This window comes from Canis lupus, chromosome 17 (assembly GCF_048164855.1).
Source record: "Canis lupus baileyi chromosome 17, mCanLup2.hap1, whole genome shotgun sequence".
In the NCBI taxonomy this organism is placed as follows: domain Eukaryota; kingdom Metazoa; phylum Chordata; class Mammalia; order Carnivora; family Canidae; genus Canis; species Canis lupus.
In genome coordinates this window covers 40716986-40736196 of record NC_132854.1, presented here as the reverse complement: position 1 = coordinate 40736196, position 19211 = coordinate 40716986, and positions in this window count along the sequence as shown.

The following is a 19211-nucleotide window of genomic DNA, read 5'->3' as shown; positions in this document are numbered from 1 at the left end:
CTTTGTAAATAAAAACCGAAAAGCTCTCTTCTGTTTTTATCTTCATGAAGTTAAAAATGACTTCCTCAAAACCAATCTACACAAAAGTTGATGAGTAACTAAGGCTAAATATGTTGGAGCAGGGAATGGAGATTAACTGCTAATGGGCAAGGAGTTTTGGGAGGGACGAGGAAATGTATTAAAGTTAGTTGTTATGGTGTCCTACTTTGTAAACATACTAAAAACACTTTAAATTGTACACTTTAAATGGATGAACTATACGGTATGTGAATTATATCTCAATAAAGCTGTTAAAAAATAAAACTGTAAATTGAGGAGCCAACCTTTAGTCCGAGGGTAATATTTCAGGATGTCCATGCACCATCCACTTTATCAGGCTGCCTCTTCTACAGATGCACCAGCTGTCTACAGACAACAGTGAACTCTTGAGAGGTTGCTGAAGATTACCCAGTGCATAAAGGCTTCCACAGGGAAATGATCTGCTGTATACTCGGGACAGAAGGTAGATGTTATTCCAGGGGAAACTGAGAGCACAGCAAAAGCAAACTAAAGCTACTCAAAAATGCTTGTATATTTATAGCTAAGAAGTTCAGGGATGAAGTTCCTTTCTCAAAGGAAAGGAATGTGGAATGGAGTTTAGAATATGATATCTTGATAGGACTGAGTTTGTTTTATTCAAATTAAACATATTTTTTTCTCTGGGATTTAGTGTTGACTGTTTACCATGAGAGCCAATTTATCTGTAGCCCCAAGGATGTTTGCATTTTCAGGAGAAAAAAATAAAGTCATAAAAGTACTTGAGTTTATATTTAACTTCATGTCACAAAATATTTTTTTTTTAAACCAGCATGTATCTTTCCTGATTAATAGTAAGGCTAAATAAAGTGAAAATAAGAGAAATATAATTTATAGAAATGATGGAACTTTTTGATTTTTAAAAAACAGTTGCTAATAAAAATGGAAGTGCTTCAAGAAAGTAATAAAGGTTTGCTAGTGTACATTTTCCTACCATTTTCCATCCATATAAAGGGCTTTCAATTAAACTTTGGCATTTGAAAGTAATTATTGGGCATAAATTTTATTAACTATGTGTAAAAAATCATAATTTCTAAGAATCTCAAAATTAAAAAAAAATTGTTGTTCTTAGGTACAAGGTATTTAGGGTTTAATGTAATATCAGCTACTTTAAAGCAATGTAGAATAAAGCATGCCACAGACGACAATTAGGAATCAGCAGGACTCAAGAGCTTTTATGCCATTTTGCGTTTTATGTGTTTACAAAGCTGCAACCTATTGGCATTTAATTCCATATTTACTGTCTCTGGTGTCTCATTGCACAGCAGGACATGGAATGAGCAATAAACATGTTATCATAAGTATTGTACTGAATGAAAATTTAATTAAATCACAACTTTTTAAAAAATATCTTTTCTGTCACCCTTGGGTTTGGCATCTTCAACTTGTATATTCATTTTATCAGTTTATCCACACTGAATTACAAAAACATGCTGAAATAATTTGACATATATTAAAGTTTCAAGAGAAGAGATTCATTTTGAATATATTAGCATATAAGGGAGAGTTATTTAATCTTACTGACTTGAAAAATTATATAAATATATAATTTAAAATGCTAATTGACTGGCCTACTTATAAGCATAGTGAAGTTACATAATAAGAATTCAAAGAAATAGTACACATGTTTTAACTTCCTTCTATACAGGTATATTTTTAGTGCTTTGAAATTACATGATCAAATTATCTCATCTAGGCTCTTGAGAAGAAATTAATGTTTCCATTGGCAATTTATCACATAATTTATATATTTAGCAATGAATAGTTTATTTAAGTAACTTACTTTTTACAAGGGAATAAAATGAAGGGAGTTTTCACCTGAAATTGTGTGAATGAAATAATATTATAAAATTATAATTACGTTAAGTGCATTGGTTCTTTATGTATGGGTATAAGGGAATTGGGGAATGGATGAAGAGGCAATATGTAGAATTTGCTAACTTCGTATTGTTATAAAAAACTGATGACTATGCTGCACCTTCATATTAAAAATGATAAGAAAATTAGAGAAAAATAGATTAGCCATGGAGGAAAGCCAGATGTTACTTCGAATTTTGCTTGATGATAGTAATCATGAAAGGAATGATATGGCAAAGAGGTAGAGCTCAAATCTAAAGAATTTACATCAAAATGAGGTAAATATAAATTAGTGATTGATCTGGTCAAAAGAAAATTCGAATATTGAAAACAGCAATATAGGGACACCTGAGTGGCTCAGTCGATTAAGCATCCAGCTCATGATTTTAGCTCAGGTCATGATTTCACAGTTGTGAGATCCAGCTCCAGGTTGGGCTCCCCACTGGGTGCGGAGCCTGCTTTAGATTCTTACTCTCCCCTTTCCTCTGCCTTCCCTCCTTCTCTTCCTCTCTAAAAGAAACAGGAAAAGAAAAGAAGAAAAGAAAGAAAGAAAAGGAAAGAAAAGAAAAGAAAGAAAAAAGAAGAAAAGAAGAGAAGAGAAAAGAAAAGAAAGAAAAGAAAAGAAAGGAAGAAAGAAAAGAAAAGAAAAGAAAAGAAAAGAGAAAAAAGAAAAGAAAAGAAAAAAGAAAACAGCAATATAGATCAAGCCAAGAAATTCAACTACAGCAAGGAAAGGATATAATAAATAGATCAACTGAATCCAGATCAGAGATAATCAACTTAGATAAGGAACCCCATTGAATTTCATAGTCAGAAAAGGTTGGAATTTAGACAAAGATTTTGGATGAGAAACTGAAAGCATAAATAACAATAGCTTGAGAATGAGTTAAAGTTTTAAAGAGACGACATATACTGCTTTCTGAGGTTAGAATTGGTTTCAAATTCGGATAGCACTGAGTGTATAAGTGAATGTTTATAGTGAAATATGTAGGAAGAATGAAGACAATTTTTAAGAGAAGCAAGGAATTGCCATTTATATGTCAAGGCTTTAATACAGAATCTGTGATTAGGGACACCTGGGTGGCTTAGTGGTTGAGTGTCTGCCTTTGGCTCAGATCGTGATCTCAGGATCCGGGGATCGAGTCCTGCATCAGCTTCCCTGCAGAGTCTGCTTCTCCTTCTGCCTATGTCTCTGCCTCTCTGTGTGTCTCATGAATAAATAAATAAAATCTTTAAAAAAAAAAAAAGAATCTGTGATTTTTGTCATACAATTTATTTTATGTCAGCAATTGCATGGCTTCTCTCCATGCCCCTCTTTCTGTCTCCCTTCTCCCTCTTTTGGCAATATAAAAAAAAGATGATCCCTCTTGAAGTGTTGTATTGTCTCATCTTGTTACTTTTTAAGACCTCTTAGAATTTTTTGAAATCATCTGGATACCATATGAATAAGCATCATGTAGACAGAAGTACAAATCTGTCAGTTGGGAATGATGTTATGGACCTCTCAATAGAGCTGCTAAGTTTCTGAATATAGACAGAATGAAAGATGTCCTACTTACATTTCTGCCTCTTCAACTAAGTCATTTTACCATTCTGATTTTGTGGAGGCCGAGAAAATTTAAGGCCATCCCACCTAAAATTTAGCATTAGCACAAGTACAGCCATCTTAGGCCCCTGTGAATAAGAGCTGAACTTTATGGGAAAGACTGCAGAATGTCCTCGGCAGGTAATCCCATATCAGAAAGACAACAGAGCCCACGCCCATGGTAGAAAGTCTCAGAATGAGAACAGAGCTCAATGCCCTTGAAAGCCCCACATCAGAATGTAAACAGAACTTGAGAAATTCTTCCATCCCTTCTGAAAATCCCCTAGACCAGCCTATAAAAAACCCAGCTGTAACCCACTTCGAGGTCCAAGTCCCTATTCTGCTGTGTCGGGTATACTCGGACCCAAGCTCGAGCTTGTAAATAAACCCTCGTGTGTTTGCATCGGTGTCGGCTCGTTGGTGGTTTCTCGGATTCGCAATCTTGGGCACAACAATTATTAGTACAAATACAGGGATAAAAAATTAAGGGTTAACATGAAAGAATCATGACTAGAAAAATGTCAAATGCTTTCCCTCTTACTAAAGTGATAATTCCTTCTTTGGAATTAAATGAAGTCATATGCATTTGAACCCTCTTTCAAGCAGCTACTTTGTCATGTGTTTAAAGTTTTCTATACTAATTTGGCATATATAAATCTTATAGTTATGAAGAGCATTATTTCATTAGAGAAAAGACTAAATGTAATGTTATTGTTATATACAAGTTGATGTATGCAAAATCAAGACTTTTGACATTTCTCTCTACCATGGATACTCTGAAAGACATAAAAGAAATACATAAGCATATAAAAACATAGCCTACCCTAGAAAATCTAGTGAATATCCAGGTGATTTCAGTTTCTTTAAACTCTTACTATTTAAGTCTATCTAATTTACAATATGTGATATTTATCATGGAGAATAATAATCCAAATAAAAGTTAAAGTCATCAAAAAATCTGAAATAAGAAGATGTAACACTTAAAAAACAAGGGTGCAGATGTTTGACAGTGTGATTATTTCCTGACTATACTTCAATCCTAAGTGGATACTTAGAGTTCAAAAAACATAGACACATGCCATATTGTGTATCACATGTTCTGACTTCTAAAGGAAAGCTTTCAAACTACCAAGTAAGAATGAAAACCATGTGAATATTTAACTTCACTAGTTATCAAGCATCCTCACTCAGTAAGTTGGGATATGAGCATGACCCTGCTACCTAAATTAAAGTCAAGATGAACACACTGACTGAATAGGTTAGTTATGTCATTTAAGCAATTTAAAACTTATATGTTTTCCCAACTTTCAATATTGGAAGCACTTACATTTTAGAATGCCTACTGTCAGCTCTTTATTGATCTAAAAGAAAGTTACTATCTATTTATTCGTATTTATTAAAATATAACTGAAAATGAAATTGGGATATATTTTAAGTGTAAACACAATGATTTGTTATATGTACACACTGTAAAAGGATTCTCATCATTGAGTTAATGAAGAGGCCCATCACTTCATCACTGCACATATTTACCTTTCTTTGTTTGTTTGGTAGAAACACAAATTCTACTCTCCTAGTAAATTTCAGTTGTACAAGATAGTATTTCCAGCTTTAGTTACTGTATCATACATTATATCCTCAGAATTTGTTAATTTTATAACTGACTCTTACATCATCTTCTCCTTAGTTCTTCTTCCACTTTCCAGACCCTGGCAACCACCATTCTACCATTCTGCTTCTGTGAATTTGATTTTTTTTTTTTTTTTTTTAAGATTCCACAAATAAGTGATACCATGCAATATTTGCCTTTCTCTGTATGGCATATTTCACCTAGCATAATGCCCTCCAGTTTCACCCATGTTGTTGTTGTTGTTGTTGTTTTGTTTGCTTGTTTTACAAATAACAGGGCTTCCTTCCTTTTTTATAGTCAGTTTATCTACATACCTATCTCTCTATGCATCATATCTATGTGTCTATCTATCATCTATCTATCACATTTTAATTCCTTCAGCCACTAATAGATACTTAGGCTATTTATACCTTGACTATTATGAATAATACTGCAGTAAACATGGGAGTACAGATATCTCTCTAAGATAGTGATTTCATTCTCTTTGCATATGGGCCCAAAATAGGGATTGCTGGATCCTATGGCAGTTCTGTTTTTAATATCTTGAGGAAACTTCATATTATTTTCTGTGATGGATATACCAGTTTATCTTCCCAGCAACAGGGCTCAAGGATTCTCTTTTCTCCACATTTTCTCCAGCATCTGTTATCTCTTGTCTTTTGGATAATATATATCCTAACAGATATAAGGTGACATCTCATTGTGGTTTTGATTTGCATTTCTCTGATGATTAGTGATGTTGAGTACTTCTTCATGTACCCATTGCCCCGTTTTATGTGTCGTCTTTGGAAATATTTCTATTCAGGTGTTTTGCTCACTTTTTAAGTGGGTTGTTTGGGGATTTTGTTGTTATTTACTTGTATGGGTTCCTTTTATATTCTAAATATTAGTCCCTTGTCAGATATATAGTTTGCAAATATTTTCACCTATTTCATAGGTTATTACATTTTCCTTTTGGTAATGGTTTTACTTGCCAGGCATAAGTCTCACTTGGTTATTTTGCTTTTGTTGCCTTTGATTTTGGTGTTAAATCCAAAATAACCTATATCAAGACCAATGTGAAGAACCTTACCCACATGTTTTCTCCCACAAGTTTTATAGTCTCCAGTCTTATAAGCCACTCTTTATTTATTTATTCATTTATTAAATTTTTTATGCGACTCCTTAGACTGAGTTGGCTTTTGTGTATAGTGTAAGACAGGGGCCCAACTTTATACTTTTGCTTATGACTATCCACTTTTCCCAGAACCATTTTTTGAAGAGTTGATACTTTTCTCATTGCATATTTTTCGCTTGAAAGGAAAAATGTCGTGTGTGGGAGGTGAGGGTAGGTAAAATTTCCCCAAAGAGAGAAAGACTAGTTAAAAATAATTATAAATGTGGCTTCTTCATGTAGAGGAGATCCTGGGAAATACTTCTCTTCATGACTATAATAGCTGAAACCAAGTTTCATGCCTGAAAAAAAAATTATAATAACGTATGATGGAAAATATTTATATATAAGAGTAGTACCTCAATGTGTCTAATTATGTGAGTTTCAAGAAAAACAAGTGATTGATGTTACATGCTTGGGTTTATTTCTGGGATTTCTGCTGTTCCACTGATTTGTGTCTAGTTTTATGCCAATGTTATGCTGTTTTGATTACCATAGCTTTGCAATACAATTGAAATCAAGATGTGTGATGCCTCTTTTTTGTTCTTGCTCAAGATTGCTTTAGCTATTCAGGTTTTTTTGTAGTTCCCTAAGAATTTAGGATTGTTTTTCAATTTATGTGAAGAAAGCCATTTTAATTTTGGAGGAAGTTGCATTGACTGTAGATTTCTTTGAGCAGAATGGATATTTCAACAATATTAAGACCTCCAGTCTATGAGCATGGAATATCTTTCCATTTGTTTTTGTCTCAGTTTCTTTCATGAATGTTTTATAGTTTTCAATATAGACATCTTTCACTTCTTTGGTTACATTTATTCCTAGGTATTAACTATGATGTTGGCTGTGAGCTTGTCAGATTATGGTCTTTATTATGTTTATGTAGGTTCCTTCTGAACCCAATTTGTTGAGAGTAAAACTTTTATTTATTTATTTATTATTATGTTATTATTTAGCATTTAAAGTACCATATTCTAAAGTTTATTTTTGACTGATGTTTTACACAAAGCAGGTACATAGCATTCTGATAAACATCAATTTATTTATAAGTACTATTTTCTTGTACTACTTTTCTTATTTTTAAATGTTTAAAAAATATATCTTAATTAGTAAAACTCAGTGATATTTGGCTCACATTAGCACTTGAGAGACACATTGTCAAACATCGTGTAATGAGTATAGTAAATTCATCTCAGCTTTGTCCAAACTCAATTACTCGTTAACAGCATAGGCCATATTTCTAATCAAAATATGTATTTTTGAGAAAAATACGAAATATAAACAAGTGTAGGCATTAGTATTATGTAAAGTGGCTCACTTATCAACCTATTACTTGAAATAGTATATGTTTTATTGTGTTTATATTGTAGTCTCACTTGAAAAACACTAATAATAAGTAGACTAAGTAGGCCTAAATTAGGAATACTAAATTTAAAAATTTGTAATATGGAAAATGTGTTCATTGCTGTTTCCAATACATTACTAAAAAATAGTTTTCATGTTATGAAATTAACTTTGCAATTAAATCTATAAACCTCATAAAATTCAAATTTTGCATTTGTTAAAATATTGTCATAAAACTATAAGTATAGGAATCTTCAGCTTCTCAAAATAACAACCCCCAAAATAACAATTTTATATGAATGAGGTATTTGACATACCTTATCTTAGTAAATCTCCATAACAAAACTATGAAATACATTTTATTATGTTTAAAAATGAACAGCTGAAACTTGTAGAAAGTAGATATTTGTTTAAGCTTAGACATTTTGTAAGAAGCAAAAATTCAAATTTAGCATAGATCTGTGCAAACTTAAAGTGCGTTTTCTCAAACCCGTACATCAACTGATATAACATTGTATGTTGATAGTCAGCACATAAGTATCTATTGTCAATATACACATCAGCACATATAATGCTTTGCTAATAAGTGTCAGAATCTTCTGTTGTCCAGATGTTATACGGTATTTTTGAAACCCGGACCAGTTACCCTGAGATTGGTGTTCTATTTCTTGAAAACAAAAACATAAAAGAGGACATTGTCTAATATCATATTTAAAATGTAATTTGGTGTAATAATCTCCCTTTTAAAAAGTTTCAGATTGCTATTATGACATTTTTACTATACTGTCCATGGTTTTATTTTTACTTTCTATTTTTTATTCAGAGAAACCATAGTCATTCTCATGATATCTTAGCATGAGATTTAAACTAGGCTTTAGTACAACTACTTTCTAAGGACACAGAAATGTCAAAGACAAACTCAATTATGGTTATTCCTCTTTTTATGGTTATTCCTCCAGTACTTTTATATGTCTATAATACTTGTGATTTTATCCATCATTTATTGTACTTTATACTTTCCATCCTATGTTTTTGAGGAGTGTAATTACTGTTTAAAATCATCTATCACATTAAGTACAATGTATAATCTAAGTCATGTTGTTCAAATTGATAACCAACAGTTCACATGGTTGAAGACTAATATTTTCCCCAGAAATCTTATTTTTCCTGTACTATCCAAGCATGATTCTTTCAACAATTTTTCATATGATCATGACATCTTGGTCATTTTATCTCTGACTTACATTTAGGCAATAGCCCTGTACACATGTTGAATTCAGGGTTGAAAATAATATTTCAAATCAAGTCTACAGGGGCAGAATGCAGTGGTTCACCAATCAGTATGGCCATTTTAATTCTATCAATAATATCTCATATTAGTTTTTAGCAGCCATATCTCACTGCTAGTTATATTGACCTTGAAATCTATTAAAATCATTCGATAATTTTTATGTAAGCTCCTGGTAAGTCCTCACTCGCACTTGTGTTGTCAATTATTTCTGACACAGATTTTTCCAATACTGCTTAAATAAATTCCATTTGTTTCTTCAAGGTTCAGATGGTCGTTTTAGCAGGTCCATAGTTAATTAATTTATAATCAATGTCAGGCACTTTCCAATTACACAGGCAAACTCCAAAATATAAAACATATTTTTATATGTTTTACTCCAAAACATAAAACATATAAAACATATCTCTAGAACAGGCAAAACAACAAAGTATCATCGACTCTTTGATATAGGTTGAGAAGTTTTACATAAAATCTTTTCTCCCATGGTTAAGGCAACATATAGTTCTGCTTTGGGATTATTTTCTCCTTTTTCCCTGTGAATCATCATCATCATGACTAAGGTTAATGTCCTCCAATCAATAAGATCCTGAAACTGGCTTTTCCTTATTTCTGCCTAATTTAACATTATTGCGCCTGGTTCACTCTTTTGTACCTCGTACATTAATTATCTACAAATGTTTCTCTCTTTTCAAATTTTTATTTAAGCAAAATTTATTCTTTCAGCTAAAAATGAAATACTCAAAAAAAATTGGAATACCTCTTTGATCTGAAATCTCAATATTCTTGCTCTATCTGTAATTTTCTGGTATTACTAAGCCAAAAATAGAGGCATTTTCTCATTCTCACGTGCTAATTTCTCACTTTTCAAATACCTCATATAACAATTTGCCCTTATTCCAAATTTATACCATTTCTTATCATTTATAAACTTCTAAGAGACACCTCTCCCAACATTCTTCAAGAATGTCCATTTTCAATAAGAATTATTCATGATCTTGACTTCTCTCTACACAGTCCTCTGTCACTATTTCATAAAAATAGAACACCTGGTTGAAAGTTCGAAAACAACCTTGGACATAGTAACAGCTCCTCATAACTGAGGAAGAGTGCAGCTGGATCCCTGACCAACCTCTGTTCTTTAATCGGTTGCTACTCCCACATTTTGTTTGCCATGATTTTGTTCCTTAATCTGATGATTATTTTCTCTATCAGTTATCTTTTTTCTAAACATTCTTCCTAATATGTACTCCAGATATATTAAATAACCTTTCCATAGATTGAATTTACTAATTTCAGGATTTTAATAATCATTCTTTGCCAATTTCAAATTTCATATGAATTTAAAAATCTATTTTCTCTTCTACTTTTTTTTAGGTTATTAAGCATTGAAGGAAAAGGTCACCTTGCAATGATGGATTATATTAAAAGCAAACACACACACACACACAAAAATCCCTCTCATTCATTCTCAGTGCTTCTCCTAGGATTTGATTAATCACTTTATTCAAATCAAATTAATTTTATTCTTCTAATCAGAGAAAGAGTTCCAAACACATACTAACTTTCCAGAAAGGAGTGAGGTGAGATTTCCAGGTAAAATGAAGGACTTCCAATTAATTTTGAATTCAGATAATTTTTTTAGCCTAAGCACATCTCATATATTGCATAGGCATATTCATATTAAAAATTATATATATATATATATATATATATATATACATATGTGTGTATTTGATGTTCATGTGAATTCCAATTTAACTGCGAGTCTTGTATTTTTATTTCCTATATTGGCAACCCTAGGGTGGGAGAACTCCAGCTCTTGTCTTATTGACAAGAAAATGAGCTCATTTTCTACTCTATTTTGAAAATCAAACTAGCACATTTTGATGTATTTATTGTCTTTGGGTTTTTCTTCAGATATACTCTAGAAGGCATAGTTTTCTCCTTCTGTGGGAATAACTACCTTCTCTCATATTTACATATTTTTGGAACTTTGCATGGCATCTGCTACTTAGCCTATTTTAGATTTTGTTCACTCTCTGGATGTATACATATATACTGCCTATATATGTATATGTGTGCATGTATACATGTGTGTATATATATATATATTAGAGAGACTATAATAATATAATACAATATATGATATAAGATACAATATTATATATAATATCTTCAGTACCTCACACTGAAAGTATGTACTTCTATTATTCTTATTATCTCACCTTTTAAAAAGAACACTTTTTCTTGACTACTTTCACTACCTAACTGTACAGTCATCCCTTGTTATATTAGATTTTTCTTCTTCTTAATTACGTGTGAAGTTTTACTCTCAAATTTCATTTTCAGATACTGAAATGGAGTGATCTCCTTCAATATGTATTTAACTCCACTTTCCATGAAGTTTAATGTCAGTTGCTTTTTTCTTTCAAACGTTTCTCTTTGTTTTCTATTATTTTCCTCTTCATTTTTTCCTAACAGCCCATAATCCTCCCTTTTCAATATTTCTTGTTGATATGTTGCCACCTTTTAAAAAATATTTTTTAAATTCCTCAGTTTTCTGTCTTTGGGCTTCTCTTCTTTGCCCTCTCTAGTCTTTCCAATTGTAATCCATTCACTTCTGGGGTTCCATATTCCTTTTCTTTGTGAATCCCTTTCACAGTTCTGTCAATGGTTGCTTAAAGACCCTAAATATATGGAAACTATTACAAGATAGAATTGCTGGTGCTAGTAGTGTTGAATAAATTTTGTCTGATCCATTTCCCACTATGAGCTTCATAAAGTGGAACTGTATCACGGGTCCAAGCTATGCTTGATATGCAAACAGGACCTTGACACTGTTAATAGGATACAATGCTAATCCTCTAGAAAGTTCATATGCCTCAGTACTCTACAACCTTTCACAGGAATCACCACAAAGTCTCTTTCTACCCTCTCCTCACCTAGTAACTGCAGTTATGCACTTTTATTTTCCAGGAGCACAATTACACCCAGGAGAACCATGCCTGGGAAAACATGACATAGACTGGTGTTTGTAAAATTAATGAAGCATGGTTCCAATGCATTACTCTTGAAAAATACTATGATGATAGACCAACTAGCACCTGGCCAAAAGATATCACAGGAAAGCAGAGAAACTTCTGTTAACTTCTCAGCTTTAGAAACATTTTTATTAAAGATTTTATTTACTTATTTGAAAGAGAGAGAGAGAGAGAGAGCAAGAGCAGGGAGGAGGGATAGAGGGAGAATCAGACTCCTTTCAAAATAGATAGCCAGATATGGGACTTGATTCCAGCACCCTGAGATCATGACCTGACCTGAAACCAGATGCTTAACCAACTGAGCCACCCAGGCTCCCCACCTTTAAAAATCTTTTATAAGGACTAAGATAAATTTTTGATTCTGAGACTGTGGGTAAAATTTTAAACTTTAAAAATAAAGACTTACCAAAGGAGTTTAACAATTTTATTAAAAGAATAAATGATAGTTATTAGGTGTTACATTAAAATAATATAAAAATGGATCAGAATTGTGAAGACAAAAGGACATCAACACAATTGTTCAGGCATTGAACATAATTTTTTAAAATTTATATTTTGCCTGTAGAGTTTCAAGAATAAAAATATTTGTAAATTTAGTTAGATAAACACAGGGACCATAAAATTATGTTGACTTTCTTTTAAAACAGACCAAAAGGAGTTCAAGCATACATCATTTCATTTTTGTTGATAAAAAAATATTTGGTTGTGGCTCCTGGGTGGCACAATCCATGAAGTGTAGGACTCTTGGTTTCAGTTCAGGAGATCAAGCCCCTTGAAGCTCAGCACAGAGTCTGCTTAAGACTCTCCCTTTCCCTCTGCTCCTCCCCACATATGCTCTCTCTTTCTCTCTCAAGTAAATAAATAAATACATCTTAAAAATTAAAATATTTGGTCTATTAAAATTCAGCAACAGTTTTTACAAAATGTGAAAAGTTATGTATTAATAATATAAATAACAAAAGTAAAATAATACATTTGTAAAATATGTTTGAGAGGAATATAGATAACTAATTAAGTAAAAGCCTTGTATACCCAGATGTGCTAATAAATAATAAATAATAATAAATAAGATAAAATCTCATAATAAGATGAATTAGATAACATGAAATCTTTCAATATATATAATCAGAAGGAATAAGATTGCTCATTTGATAATGAGAATTTAATTTTCAGATGAAGTTAGACATTCCCTCCCAAAACAATGAATAAATACATCAAAAATTCTGCCATTCTACTTATTTAAAATGTTAGAAGAAATGTACATAAGCTTTCAAGATGATAAAATGAAAAATAATATGAATATTGTGACAGAACAAGTGACCATGACACATGTTTAAGTGTTTTATTTGTCAAAGTACAACATAGAGGTTGCTTGCAAAATTGGCCATGTTTATTAGATTACAGAAATGAATATGATTAATGATTGATTATGGTATAATGTTTATACCATTCATATACAGAAATGAATATGATTAATGGTATAACTAGGGGCTATGATTTCTTGAAATGATATCTAAACTTTTCCCCTTGGGGCAGCCTGGGTGGCTCAGTGGTTTAGCGCCGCCTTCAGCCCAGGGCGTGATATTGGAGACCCAGGATCGAGTCCCACATCGGGCTCCCTGCATGGAGCCTGCTTCTCCTTCTGCCTGTGTGTGTCTCTGCCTCGCTCTCTCTCTCTCTCTGTCTCTCATGAATAAATAAATAATATCTTTAAAAATAAATAAATAAATAAATAAATAAATAAATACCATTTGTTGCTTAGTCAACTAAAAATATGAGATTGTTACTTTTCAAAGTAAATTTATTATTTAGAATCAAATACATACAACATGTAAATCAAATCATTTTAGTAAAAATGTTTGTTATGAGCCTTAGGTCAATTCATCCAGAGCTTCAAAGTGGACACTCTATACATGCTTATAAATGATTTTATAAAAAAAAGAAAAAATAAATCTCAGGAGCTTATAAGAGAATGGGGAAGTTAAAAATAAATCTAGACTATATGATTAGTTTTATGTACAAAATATTTCTTGAAAAACATAACTAAGTAAAGACATTCAAATTCATTTGATTACTCTTTACTTCTTTCCTGGAGTATATCATCTGTTTCATGATAGAATACTGAGTTGGAATATTAGTGGATTTGGAGATATAAATGCTATGTAATGTATTGTTTTATTTTCTTTTCATGCCTTCTCAACACATTAGACCTTTTTAGCCTCATCCCTATACAGTTTGGTAACTTATAACTCGAGTTTTATTAGACTGTGGCCATAGTAAGAAATGCATCACATATCAAAATCCAGTAAATGTAAACACATAATGAGTAAGTGGGTACATGGCATGTTTATGGCAGTGTAAACTCTTCTGTATGATATTGTAATGGTGGATCCATGATGTTATACATTTTGTCAAAATTCCCAGAACAGCAGGACATGAAGAATGAAACTTTGCACTTTGGTTAATAATAATGTATCAGTATTGACTTATTAGTTTTAACAAGATAGTAGAGAAAGGCAGTCCTACTCAGGACCTTAGGCTGCAGACCTGAGATATGAGGAAAGGCCACAGGAAATGACAGAACTAGGAAGCGGTTCTCAAAGGGCAGTCATCTTTCAGATCTGTGTACCAGGAAGGCATTGCCTGGGAGAACAAGCCCCATCCGGTGTATGGGTAGGGACAGACAGACAGCAGAGAAGAAACCAGTTGGTGCCTGGGAGGGGCCTGGGAGCCTGAAAGGAGTGCCTGAATAGCCCAGAAAACATATGGCAAAAAGAGATGTTGATGAATAAAAACTCATTCCTCTGGAGTAGGGTTGCCATACTTAATAAATATGTATACAAAATGCCTAGTTCAATTTTCATTTCAGATAAACAGCTATACACACACACACATGCCATATGTGTGTATACTGTATATATATACTGTATGTGTGTAGAGGTATAAATGTATCATATGTAATATTTGGAACATACTTATATTAAAATTTATTTATTCATTATTTATCTGAAATTCAAATTTAACTGAGCATCTGAGATTTATCTGACATCCCTACCGAGGAGGGATACCCATCATCTTCACTACTCTCCTCATTTGTTTTCCAGGGAAATGTTTTCCCCAAGGAAGTTCAGAGAGTATAATCATATTTCCATGGGCTGGGTACTGGAGGATCTAGAAAAATCCAACTACAAGGCAAGACTACATAATACAAATTAATGTCTGGTAAGGATGTGAGGGCATCCAACTGGCTTCATTGCCTACCTCCTTCTGATTTGTGCTTAAGTCTTTTGCTTAAGTCTGGGTCAAGAAGAGAGCGTGGCTGACTTATTCTTACTTCCTCCCTTTTTAAAACAAGAACCACCAATATTTCTGTGTCGAGAGCAGGAGCCCCCTTAAAAATGTTTTCTCATGTTTGTACTGTAAAAGTGTTGCTTGCTCTGTTTGCTTTCAATTAGTCCTCCTCATGAGATCTGGGTGTGAGTATAGGATGTACGTTTCTAAAGCCTTGGCTTGGCAGTGTCCAGGCATGGGAGTCTGAGAACAAGAAACATTAAGACAACAGACATTTGGGAAGAATACGTGTAGGATAAAGTCACTCTCAGATGAATAGTTTTGATAAAATGAATCTGCAATAACACAAAAAGGAATTATTCTGAAAAACCATGCTGATCATTCATATTGAATGTTAAGAGTCACAGAGGTGAAAGTAAGATTAGAGGGTGTGGTACAATTCCTTCCCAAGTAAAAACAAATAAAATAAGTCAGCCCTGTGTGTTATATATTTTGTATGACGGAGAGAACATAGGGATAAGATTTCAGATGCATGCCAAGAAAATTGGCTATCTCAGACAAAGAATGATGACAGGGGAAGGAATTTAACTTTCTCTTTACATGTTTTTGCAGTTTTGTTTTTAATAATGTTCACATATCCTTTTTTATAAGAAAAAAATGCAATTCACTTTTGAAAATTCAAAGTATAAATTTGTACATGTATATCAGCGTGTGTACATGAGATACAAAAGAATGATTTATAACTTTGTTTTTTCATGCATTATTATAATATGAGAGAATTTTCAACTCCAATTGACTATCTCAGTTTTTAAAGCTGGGAATCTCAAATCACAGAGTATTGAGGCATAGTGTTGCCTCAGGCATAGTGCCCAGGCATAGTGTTACTACGAGAAAAGGAAGCTACACAACAATATATTCTGGTTTTAAATGGGGAACACTGAAAAATTCCATCAGAATGAATGCCAAGGTCCAGGAGGAGATTGCCTGGATGGCACAGCGGTTTAGCGCCTGCCTTTGGCCCGGGGCGTGATCCTGGAGACCCGGGATCGAATCCCACGTCGGGCTCCCGGTGCATGGGGCCTGCTTCGCCCTCTGCCTGTGTCTCTGCCTCTCTCTCTCTGTGTGTGACTATCATGAATAAATAAATAAAATCTTAAAAAAAAAAAAAAAAGAGGAGATTGAAATGTAGGGTTATAAGAAAACCAGAGAGTCTTGTAACTATCAGGTAAAATATCAGTAAATATAGTCTACAAGAAAAGATTACAGAGCAGAATTTTAAAAATGCTGTCATAGTGAAGCTATTTTTGAATTTTAGCTTTCATTTCATTTCACATCTATCATTCTATGATAATTCATTGAACTAATCTAATAATCATAATACCAGTTATACTGTATAGTTGTTTATGTACTGTGTGTACATCTGTGCTTCATAAATTAAAAAAAGTAAAATATTTTCATCCACCTTGGAAACTATATTGCTCCCATTGAAAATGCAAATTGCCTTTATGATGATTCTCAAGCTTTTGATCTTAGAAACACTTTGGACACTTAAAAATTATTAAGGACTCCGAAGAGCTTTTGTGTTTGTGGCTTCTATGTATCAATACTTACTATATTTATAATGAAAACTAAGAATTTAATAACCTATTTACAAATTTATTTTATATATTTAAAATTTATTTACATATTTACACTAATATGTAATACATACTTTATGTGAAAATGACATAATCCAAAACAAAAAAATGTTATAAAAGAGTGGCTTTGATTATATTTTTGCAATTTTTTTTACAAATTGTAAGTTACCTGGACTCTCATGTATCTCCTTTTGATTCCATGATTTAGGTTTCAATATTATTTTCCCTTTCAACTAAATACAAAAGTTACAGAACTTATAAAAATTTAGAGGTTATAGAATATATAAATATGATGGCTGAAATGATATGTAGTATGTTTTTAGATAGTACATATTTTATATTTTTTGAATAGTCATCTTTTAAGAGTTTAACAATAATTCTAATACAATTGCATATTTGGGGGCAGAATATTACATTAATTAACATTGTTATATAAAATTCAATTAGAATGATTATAGAAGAGTAAATATTTAATAATATAATATTTTTAGAAATTTAACAATAAACACATTAATAAATGTTTCAGTAGTCTACAACTTGTTTATTGGTTCTACTTCACTGGATTCTATAATATGATACTTCAAAAAGAACCAAGATTGTGAAGAAATTAATTTATTTTCAAGAAAAGTTTTGGAAGTCATGTTAGTTAAAAATTAAGTGTTTTAATACAACTAAAAATAAATTTAATTTCAAATAAAAGTAATTTTAAATCTCACAAAAATCTCAATATTAAATTTCACAAACACATACATTTAAAAAAAAATAGAAGTGTCTGTTAAATCAACTCATTTAGCTACCTATCTCCCTAAGGCTCATATGTGGACATCAAGATTTAACAATGGGATCGACATCAGTTGCTCCAGATGGACTCCTTGGGGACAAGCCCAAACTTCACATATGGTCTTAATTCAGACAGAGGAGGCTTAGTAGTTACAACATGTAAGAGGCTCATGAGTTAGAATAAGATAGAAATGTTCTTAAATGGTTCAAAGAATTGTAACCAGATGCATATTCAACATATTAATGATTTTGCTTCCAAGTTTAATTTTACCTGCAATTGTAATTGATTCTACAAGTTTTCCCAGTCTCCCACTGATGTACTTGCCATCTGGAGATGCCACATATAGTGACAGTGTTAGCTCTGTGCATAATAAGCAATTGGAAAATGTGCACAACTTAGTTTTCTCATTTACTGTATACATGTTATTTTCAAACCTAAAGAATGACCTTCAGTATTCAGGTCATATATTCAATTGGAGGGAAATATGTCCAAATATCTAGTGATACATAATGTTACTTAATAGCAATTTTTATAAACTACCGCTAACAATTATTTCTGGAGTTTAATTGCAAAAAATATTTTTCTTTAAAATTAGTATTTTATAATAAAGTTTGAGAATATGATACAAAGTATATATTTCTGAATATTTCTCCTTTTTTGGACAATATGATTTTTCTAGTATATGTGCTGCCAAAGTGAGCACAGACAATATGATTTTTCTACACACGTACTTGTATTTATGCATTCTTGATATAAACTACAACGTTAGTGTAGGCAAAACACTTTAATATTAAGGAGGATTTTGAAGGGAAAGAAATCACTGTTAGATAAAACTACTATATATTCACTAATAAACTGTTATTTATCAGTTTTATCTGTAAGTTTGACAAGTTACTACAAATATTAAATTTGAGTAGGGCAAGATACTTCTATTTTCCAAGGGCTCCCTTTTAAAAGATTTCTACATACTAAGATGTCACTGGAGGCTTGAGTTTGAATTCTTTGTGAATACTCAATGATCCATGAGGCTGAATTAAATTTAATTTCATTCACTATCCTTCAAAACAACTATTTACTGTACATAGATCTCAGTTTAGATCATTTCATATGAAAATTACTTCCAGGGAACACCTTTAAAGCATTTTAAAAATGCTTTGCATGAATTGTCACTATTATAATATTTGTGAATTGAAAGGCATGTGATATACATTAATGATAGAGTGAAAACTTCTTTGACCTTTCCAGTTTGTTTGTGGTGACTGAATTCATTTTAGTCCATTTTGTATCATTTCATAGAACAATTAAGGTCAGCTAGAAGATTCATTGCAGTCACTTGAACTCCAAGGGAGATGCTGAATCAAAATAGCTGCATCAATATAATGAATGGTATGTTTCTGGAGTTTCTAGTAACATTCATACCATAACAATACTATACTCTAATGTGGCAAATATATGGAGAAAAATTAAAACATTTTCCCAGTAATAATCCTGTCTATGATTTCTGGTAGCACTGGTTAAATGTGAAGGCA